Source organism: Drosophila bipectinata, chromosome 3L (genome assembly GCF_030179905.1).
Source record: "Drosophila bipectinata strain 14024-0381.07 chromosome 3L, DbipHiC1v2, whole genome shotgun sequence".
NCBI lineage: Eukaryota > Metazoa > Arthropoda > Insecta > Diptera > Drosophilidae > Drosophila > Drosophila bipectinata.
The window spans coordinates 8,574,751-8,583,862 of record NC_091738.1 but is presented as its reverse complement, the minus strand read 5'-3'; positions in this window follow the sequence as shown (position 1 = coordinate 8,583,862).

Here is a 9,112-nt window from a genome sequence, read left to right as displayed (position 1 = left end):
AAATTAAGTTTTTAATTGGCTTTTGTTATAAGGCGCATTGTTGTTGGCCCGCTGGTTTTGGCCTCAAGCCTGGGACTGTCTCTTTTTTTTATTTTTTGGTTTTTCGCTGAGAACGAAAAGCAATTCATCATAATTTATTATAAATGCTTTTGACATTTTTCTCGAGTGTCGGCAATGCAGTGTTGTGGAAACTAATAAAGATGTCATTGGCCATACAAGAGACAATCGCACTTTCAGATACAATCCTAAACGGGTAGATATCGGTGTCTTGTATCGCTGCCATAAAAATGGTTTATATCCGAGGGCAATTCATAATTTTCATAATTTACGCTTTGTTTGCCAAAACAAAGTTGGCGCCTTAAAAGAAATTTTCCAGCAAACGGTGGGTAATGGAAAATGGGCTGGTTATGGGGTGTGTTTTCCTTTACGGGAACCACAGAGGTTACATCTTCAATAAGTCAAATTTATGACTGCTCTACCTACTCCATAAATCATAGAAATGCCTTCGCCCAACTGCAGTACAATTTCAAAAATTCATAATTAATTTTTAATGCCTGACTGCATTCGGGAACACTCTCCTTCTCTAGACATCCTCCTAACTCACTCTTTTTTTCAAAAATTTTGATTTATAATTCTTTCGTTTTCCGCTTTTATTCTCAACAATTCACTTGAAATGTTTTCGAGTGCATTTCGGGCGCAGAGTTGAAGCCGTTTAATGCCCGCGCAATATTATATTGTAATTGCAAAGTGAAATGTCATTATGTATTGCATTTTGTAGCCATTGAAGCAGCGTCAAGTGGTTTGGCCCGTTCCGGAACCGCAAAGCTGCACTGAAAGAAATCGTTAAGATTAAACAATAGCTTAGGGAATTTAAGAAGTTTCCTTTTTTTCAAAAGGAATAATAACAAATACATATACCCGGTACTTTTATCATTCAGACTGGATTGTAAGAGTCCTCTAAGCTCATTTTATTTTCTTCAGTGCATCGGTGAACTTGGCTTGTGTTTTTATGTGGAAGGTTTTTGAGTTTACCCTGCCTGCCAGCTGGTCGCCTGCCAACTCAAGTGGGCGAAAATGGCAAACTCGACTCCACAAAACTCGAAAAAGACCTTTCTTGCATTTATATTGGACTTCCAACTCCAACGCGGATATATTTTGCCGACGGCATATACTCAACTCCAACTCAACTCAAGTCCCAGGTCGTAACAAGTCAAGCTGGGTAGCAGCACACACAGCACACATGTGACAACTTTTGACGGTGACTGTGCCAGTACCAGCTACTACTCCCACCTTTTGTTGTTCTTTTCTTTGGCTAACTGTCAGCTGTGGCTAATTAAATGAAAGCCCGACAAGTGCTGGAGCTCTCGCTAGTTGCTTGACGTTGTTTTAGCCACCGGAGTTGAATGGCGGAAAAGCCGGTCTTCCTTTAGCCACTTTGGTGGCTGTTTTCCGCTTGCAGAGGCGCATAATTGTCAAAGGTTACAAAGGCCTTTGGCCGGAATGTGTGAGCACACCTGTATGGGTTATGGGTGCGTGTGTGTTACCAACACCTGAGCATAATGTACTTGTAAGCCCAGTTAGCTCAGGTCATGTTTATTTAAGGTTTTATTAGCAAATATAATATAGTATAAAATATTTAAGTATATTATTTAAATATTCTCTAAACGAATGCAAGCCCTAAAAAGTATGCACTAATTTTTCCCCTTTCAAACTTTCCATAAGTATGGCTTCTAAAAACGATTTTTTCCTCCCTAATGAGTTTTCTATGATCCCTATTTAGCAATAATCACTCTTAAACAATATGTTTTTTTTTTAGGAAAATGTAACCCTTATACAAGTTAAATATGTTCCAATAGCTTAACCGATCCCGTAAGTTCAATTGTCTGTCTAATTGTGCCCGATACAGCTGAGCCCTTCAAGTTTTCAAGGACTTTTCAGCCACATCCCATATAAAAAAAAACACCACAAAATCTTTGGCAAAAATTCACATCCTGCACTTCACTCCCCTCTCTCCCAAAAAATAAAAATCCCCTCCCACCAAACAGCTGCAGGACGCGAAAAAATATGCTATTTTAAAAGGAGAGTGTGAGTGGAACATGGACGTAGTTACAGAGGGTTTTAAGTCCTCAGTTAAGGATCTGGTGATAAAAATAGTACACAATTTTAACGATATAATATTTTTTATAATTATATATATATATATAAACCCCCTTAATATCCTCACAACACCCCTGATTTGAGCATTCGTGTTTTCATAGTCTCGACTGAGCTCAGGCTTTCAATTATCGTTTTTTTTCGGGAAATCTGACCCCGGCATGTTGAGTTTCTTTTTTTATAATTGTTATTTTTCGCGCACACTTGAGCCTAATGAATAAATAACATTAAACATGCTCTAATGGGCGAGCGATTTCGTTTTTTATTTGCCATTGTGGGCCTCGGAAAAAGGGCGGGGTGGAAAAATCGGGCCAAAACATTTTCATTGTGCGATGCCGAGTGAAGTGGGCCGCAGACGTAGCCGCCCACTTGAGTCCACCAGGACTGGAATCTGTGAGAACAGATTTTCCAATCCAGTTGCCGACGAAGCTCAGTAGCTGTAGTGGTGGTGTGTCAAAGTTCAACCAGGTAAGCACAATTGCGGCTGGAAAACTGATACAGTTACCCTCCAGAAAATAAAAAAAAAAAACCCTGCACAATTATCTTCCAGCCACAAAAGCCAATTGTCGCCATCGATTTCGGAGCTTAGCCAACAAATACGGCGCTAATTGGCAATGCAAAGTGCGATCGTCAGAGCCAAACAAACTCAGACACAACAATCGTTGGCCAATACAATGAATGGAAAATTTTAAATGCAATAATTGGTAAGTGATGATCGCCTGAGATGTGGAATATTTTAAACAAATCGAATTTGACGGGCTCTTAGCAATGGAACATTTTCCAAATCAAATTTTAAGAAGAAACTAAAGAGAAGAGGGATTTTCTAGATAAGTATATCAAAGGGGCCCTAGCTGGTCTAAGACCTCTTAAAGATTGTTTCTATTTTTAAACAATATTAACATTTTAATATCAAAAATTTATTCAAAACAGTTGCTAGTCTATACAAAACTTTAAAAAACAATGGCATAACTTTGGCCCTATATGTAAAGCAATTATGCGACTGAAAGAAACCATATCTCCATCTAAGATTTCAACAAAAGAGTTTAACCAGAAATTAGCGCTTTTGGTAACAAACGACAAAAGGCACCACACAAAAAGGCCACTAAAAAATGTATGGAAAATGAATTCAAATCCCCAAAATAGACACCAAAATATATGCGATTCGCTGAATGAAAAAAATAGAAGATTCTCAATGGGCACTAACTGAATATTTTGCTTCATTCAGTAAACCAGATCAGTGATCAAATAAACAAGCCAGATTAAACGCTTGGAAAGGAACCAGTGAGTCGGCGAGTGGAGGCGATAAACGCGTGTGAAAAGAATTTTTACCAATTAGCGGGGAGTGTGTTTAAGGGTTAATGCCGGGCGGTGGATTAGGGCCTGGGACAAAATCACCGCAAAAAGCTAAAACACACGCCCCTTTCGGCCATCGGATAATTTCGATGAGCCCGCGATAAACATATGGAATTAGCCAGAGTGAGAAACCGAACAACTGATGGCTCGTCCTAGATAAGTGCAGTGCTCGTCCTAGAAGTGGATAGCAATTAGGGGTAGTTCCTGTGCACTTCCTTCAATCCGGAAATCATCCTCGAACAAATGACTCGCGCCCCAAATCAAAAAATGCGGAAAAAACGCAACAAAGTGTAAATAAATTTATTAAGGCTATACAGAGCTAGGGGTTACTATAAAAAATAGATCATAAAGAAATTTCCAATACAATGAAATAAAAAACTGGGAAAACATAGAACTGAAAGCGCAGTTTTCGCACCATTTGAGTAATAGAACAACATCAAATGGAAACAAATACAAATAAAGATCATAGAGCATACAATGCCAACTTGTTTTGTAATCGCAATTGTTTCGATTTAATTGTACCTTATTTCTTTTATTTATCTATAGTTTTGTTATTTTTTTTCAATGTTATTGTTTTTGTGTTTTAACCCGCCGAAATGCGTAACAGCAGCAACAGGCAAAGCTAGAGAGTGAAAAACCCCTCTTGATCCGTTCTGTAAGATATAATGTACGTACCTATATAGACACACCTGTGCAATCGACAGTCGCAGCTCCATTCCATTCCAATCGAGTGACGCAGTTGCTGTTACCCATTTATTTTTTTTTTCTTCTCATTGTTTACCCGCTTCATTGCGTAATACCCGACACAGAAGCTGGAGGCCCTCTAGAAGTTAACCCATTAACCGCTTTCAACCAGTTATTCCAAATAAAAAAATACATCGTTTTTTTGCAGTTGAATTTAAAGCATCTCTCTTATTTTTTAGATGAGGTGAAAGGTAATGGAACACACCTTGGATTTTCCCTAAATTATTTATATTTTATTAAAAAACTTGTATTTAATATTAAAGCTGGTATTTAAATAGGAAATTCCTATTAATTTTTTAGGCATACACATCTGTTTCTAGTCAATATTTGTGATTCAAAAAATTGGTTAGGTCTTTTAAAAACCAAATATTTAGGAACCTAAATTATTTATTGGGGTAAACCGTTTTTGGGGTTTGAAATTAAAGACAAATGGCAGACACCCAAAGGGTTTCCCATTAAAGTCATAATTTTGTGTAATTCCGTTTTTGGCTGTTTGACGACTTGCCATGGCAACTATTTTGCATTCGCTAATTGGCTTACACGCTCCGATTGGCTACAAATCCTTTATGTCATCCCTCTGTCATGTGTGAATTGTATTTTGTAGATTCAGAATTCAGCGAAAAATGTCTCGTCAAAAGTTTGCATTTCTCTCAATTTTTTCGCAACGCGAATCGCAGCACTCGATTGAATGCGATGCCATCGAAGCCTTTTTTCTGGAGTGACAGGCCGCCGCCGAAAAACGGCTGCTCCTTGCCAGGCTGCTGCTCCTTTTTGTGACAGTTTCGAGTCCTTTTGTAAAAGTTTTTCCAGCTATCAGCAGACGTAATACACTAGAAATAAACACTCAGGTTTGAAAATATATGCCTGAGGTATATGATCCCTTGTAATTCTGCTTTAAATTTTCCAAGTGTATTTTAGTTTAGTGGACAACCGAAAAAATCGGAGATCTCTATGATGTTGCGTAACCCGAGACCGGACAAAGCTGAATGTTTTGTCTAATAAATTCCGAAACACTACACTTCCGTCACATCATAAATCACATAAAAATCTATATGGAGTGGAGGGGGAGATATCCTATGATATCGGATCCATGGCTACCCTCATATAGTATACTCGATGGCTACAAAGAATTAACGTAATTATGTTCGCAACAGAGTTTAGGCCATAGAATTTGCAATGGTATCGAGCGTAAACAAAAACAAAAACGAAAATCAAACAATAAACATGCCAAATCAAACGAAAGAACACCTTTTTTTTTTCTTCTCCCTGGACATAGAACATAATGAACCCTAATGATATATCGGAACAGGGGCACCCGGACAGCTGTGGAGTATAGAGTATGGAGGGGTATTCTTTTTTTTTTGGGTTACGTAGAGTCATAATAATATAGGTAGCCACGATCGACTGGCACTCGTGCTAAACAACAAAACCAATCGAGTGTTAAGCGGAGCTATGAATTACAAAGTCAAACTACAAATGGCCCAAAACAAACAGATCGAACTACTCCCATTGTCGGGGCTCATTTGCATATCAGAGCAGGGCACGAAAAAACACTGTAACTGCAACTGAAAATGGTACTGAGACTGATACTGAGACTGGGAATTGGAACTGCAGCTCGAGATTCAGATGATTGGCAGCCAATCGGGCCTGTTGCTCCTCTGTTTGCCATCGTTTAGTGGCCAGCAGTCAAGTCAAATAGATGATCCCATCCATACAGTAGTTGGCCCTTGTAGTGGTCCATGCATAGCAAACTATTGTTAATTGATCGGACCAACAGATGTCGACTATTAACTGGAATTTGTCGCTTCGCTTTTTGTCTGTCGGTTCAGTTATTTCTGTAATTAACATTCGGCCAAGACTCGAAGGCTCGCAAGGATTCTGTCAATTGGTTTTGTCGCGACTGTGTTTGGCCTCTGGAGAGACAACTCATGACGCTGGAGATTCCACGTCCATTCAACTGGCATCCGTTTCCTGGTAATCACAGGAGTACTCTTACCTTAGATAATGGACAACGCCAACACAGGTTGAATAAATATTGGAGTCCTTTTGAGGCATTTTAGAAACAAAAAGGGCAATTGTTAAAAAATCTAGCCTTTCCAGTTGTCTTAAATAATTATAATTATTTTTTTTAGAATGTTTAATGTTTGCTTGACCAAATTACAATTCGTTTAGAATCCGTTTTGCAAACCAAAAACTCCCATTCACTTGGAAATCACTTGTTCAACACAAAATGACCAAAAAATTGGGTCACCCCGCTGGCCAAACCCTCCATTCGGCATTATACATAATTATTGGAACGTAACATTTGTCACACAAATGGAGTCGACGGCTCTCGAAGCGAAAGTGTTTTGGGGGCCCAACCCAATAGAACTGGACAATTCCAAGCCCAAAAACCCAACCCAATACCAACTGGGCCAAATAAAATTGCGTGCCAAACTGCAACCTGGACAAAAAATTATCTCCTCACTTCGTCTGCCTTTTTTTTTATATAATTTGTAATGACAAAATGCAATTAATTGCTGGGATTGTCTGCGAGTGATGAGTTCTGCGAGATTAAAACTAATTACGATGCTGTTTTTACACAGATTTTGTTTCCGATTTAGCATCTCCCTTTATTCAATGGATCCCGGTGGGATACCTGAATATAACTTGCCGGCAATGACTTGCCGCTGTTGTTTATTACTTCATTAAATCCGCATTAATACCGCTCTTCACTTGCTGTTCGATTTGTTTAAATCAATAATGAAAACAAGCAACAACAATGAGCTTTACTGAAATCAAAACACAACAAAAAAAAAGCCCCGAACAAGCCCCACCATAGGAACCAATCCCATACCATCCATACTATCCGAACCGATCCAAAAGCGAGAGGCTTCCACCAGACAATGCCGATAAATTAGAAAATAATGCGCACCCATTGTCCGTTGGCTTTGTTTCATTTAAGCGCTTTTGTTATTTGCGTTTTGTTATTATTGTGGAGCCCCGATGACCCCCGTATACCGGCCCCTTCAACCTTACCCGTGAACCAAGATCCTACTACCATGGTGTTGACGACTGGTGGGAAAGACTGCTGCTGATATCTTGGCTATGAGGCTGTGAAAAAATATTAATAACTTTTGTGGGTCAAAAAAATGAAAAAAAAAAATAGTCAGACTTAGGAAATTGAAAATATTTTACAAAATATATATTTTTTATTTTATTAATTAAAAGTACCTAAGTTACATTTTAGAAAAGGCCGGACTAGAAGCTTCTTTAAACAATTAACTGGCAAAAAAGCCTAGTAAAGGTTTTTATTTTTCACACACAATTTTAATAATAATTTCTTATATTATATATTTTTTTAGAAATACCTTAAAAAGAGCATCTAACTGTTTATAATTTTTTAGGAATTTTTCCTTAATTTATTTTCTTTATACCACCTTGTATTTCGTAGTCTCTGCCTTTTTTTCGCTACACGTTTCTCGATTCTTTTCAACTTTTGTTGAATGAAGCTGATTACTCAAATTTGGTTTTGTTTACGATTCGTCAAGGTGTTGATGAGTTGAGCAGAGTCCCCTTTGTTTTGCCAAAAAAAAATGAAAATTGTTATTAAATGTGATTAGTGGCCAACACAAAAAAAGAGAGCACGACTCCGTTGGCCAGAAGGGGGTTACAGTTATAATCCTAAGCTATTGGACCCAACCATCTGGTAGTGGCGTTTAACCCATTGAGTAGATCGAAAACCGACAAAACGACAATAGACCAAATGCAGTTATCAATAAAGACTGTTTCTATTTGTGTTTTGCCTGTTTCTCCACTCTTGGCGATGTTTTGCTTTCTTTTCTGGCTCGGCTTTCTTTCTGCTCCGATTGCTATGATGGGCAGATGGCACAGGATGGATCTGGACCATTGTCCTGGACTCTCCCCTACTGCCCCGCCACCAGATGTCCTGGTCGGTTGTGATGGCCCGTGTACGGGTTATTTGTTGGGTTTGGCCGGGAGAGCCTGCATTTCCGTTTGTTTGTTTGTTTGTTGTTTGCCAAAAATGTAAACAGTTTGTGTTTTGTGCGTAATCGGTTGCCTAATCCCTCCACCCTCCATCGTCTGTGTCCCCTGTTTAGTACGCGTTATGTAATCGCTTGTCGGGGCCAAAACGAGGAGTTAATTATGTCATAATAGGAAGGACCTAAGCCCAACTCGTTTGGCCCGTCGTTTCGATTCAATTCGATTCATCTGTTTGCTTGTTGGCAGTTGTTTTCCGGATGGATAGGATTTTTGCAATTTGGAGCCTAGAGAATCCTTTGTCTATAAGGTCCTCTGGCCTAACACGAGGCAAGCTGATGGCCAATCAAGCAAAAAATAAGCCATTTCCGGGGGATTAGTATTTTGTTAACTAGTTTGCTTTCATTGCTAATAAAGGTATTGCCTTAAAAAGTGAAATATAAATTTTTTTTATTACTGAAACAAATTAAAATTCTTTCTTTGCTTTCATTCCAGACACCTCTTCTACTTGAAGTGCCAAAAAATCCTCGAAAATTTCCATCTCGCTGCTCGCTTTCATCCGTTGGAGGCCATTTATCATAATCAGCAACCATTGAGTGGCACCACCGCCCAGAGTGACAAATTTTAAACAAATTAATAAAAATCCAAAATTAAAACAGAAACCAGACAAGAAGACACCCGCAACAGGCCACAAATCAAAGGCCCCGGCCACAAGGGGGAGGTTTCGCTGGCAAGGCCCCTCGGAACACGCTAATAAAATACAAATTGACGATAAAATTATTACAAATTTATGCAAATATTTGCGTGGTCGGGGTACTAGAGTACCCTGGGCACCCGGACAGCCTGCCGGCCTGCCAGCCTGACACCCTAGCCCAAAGCA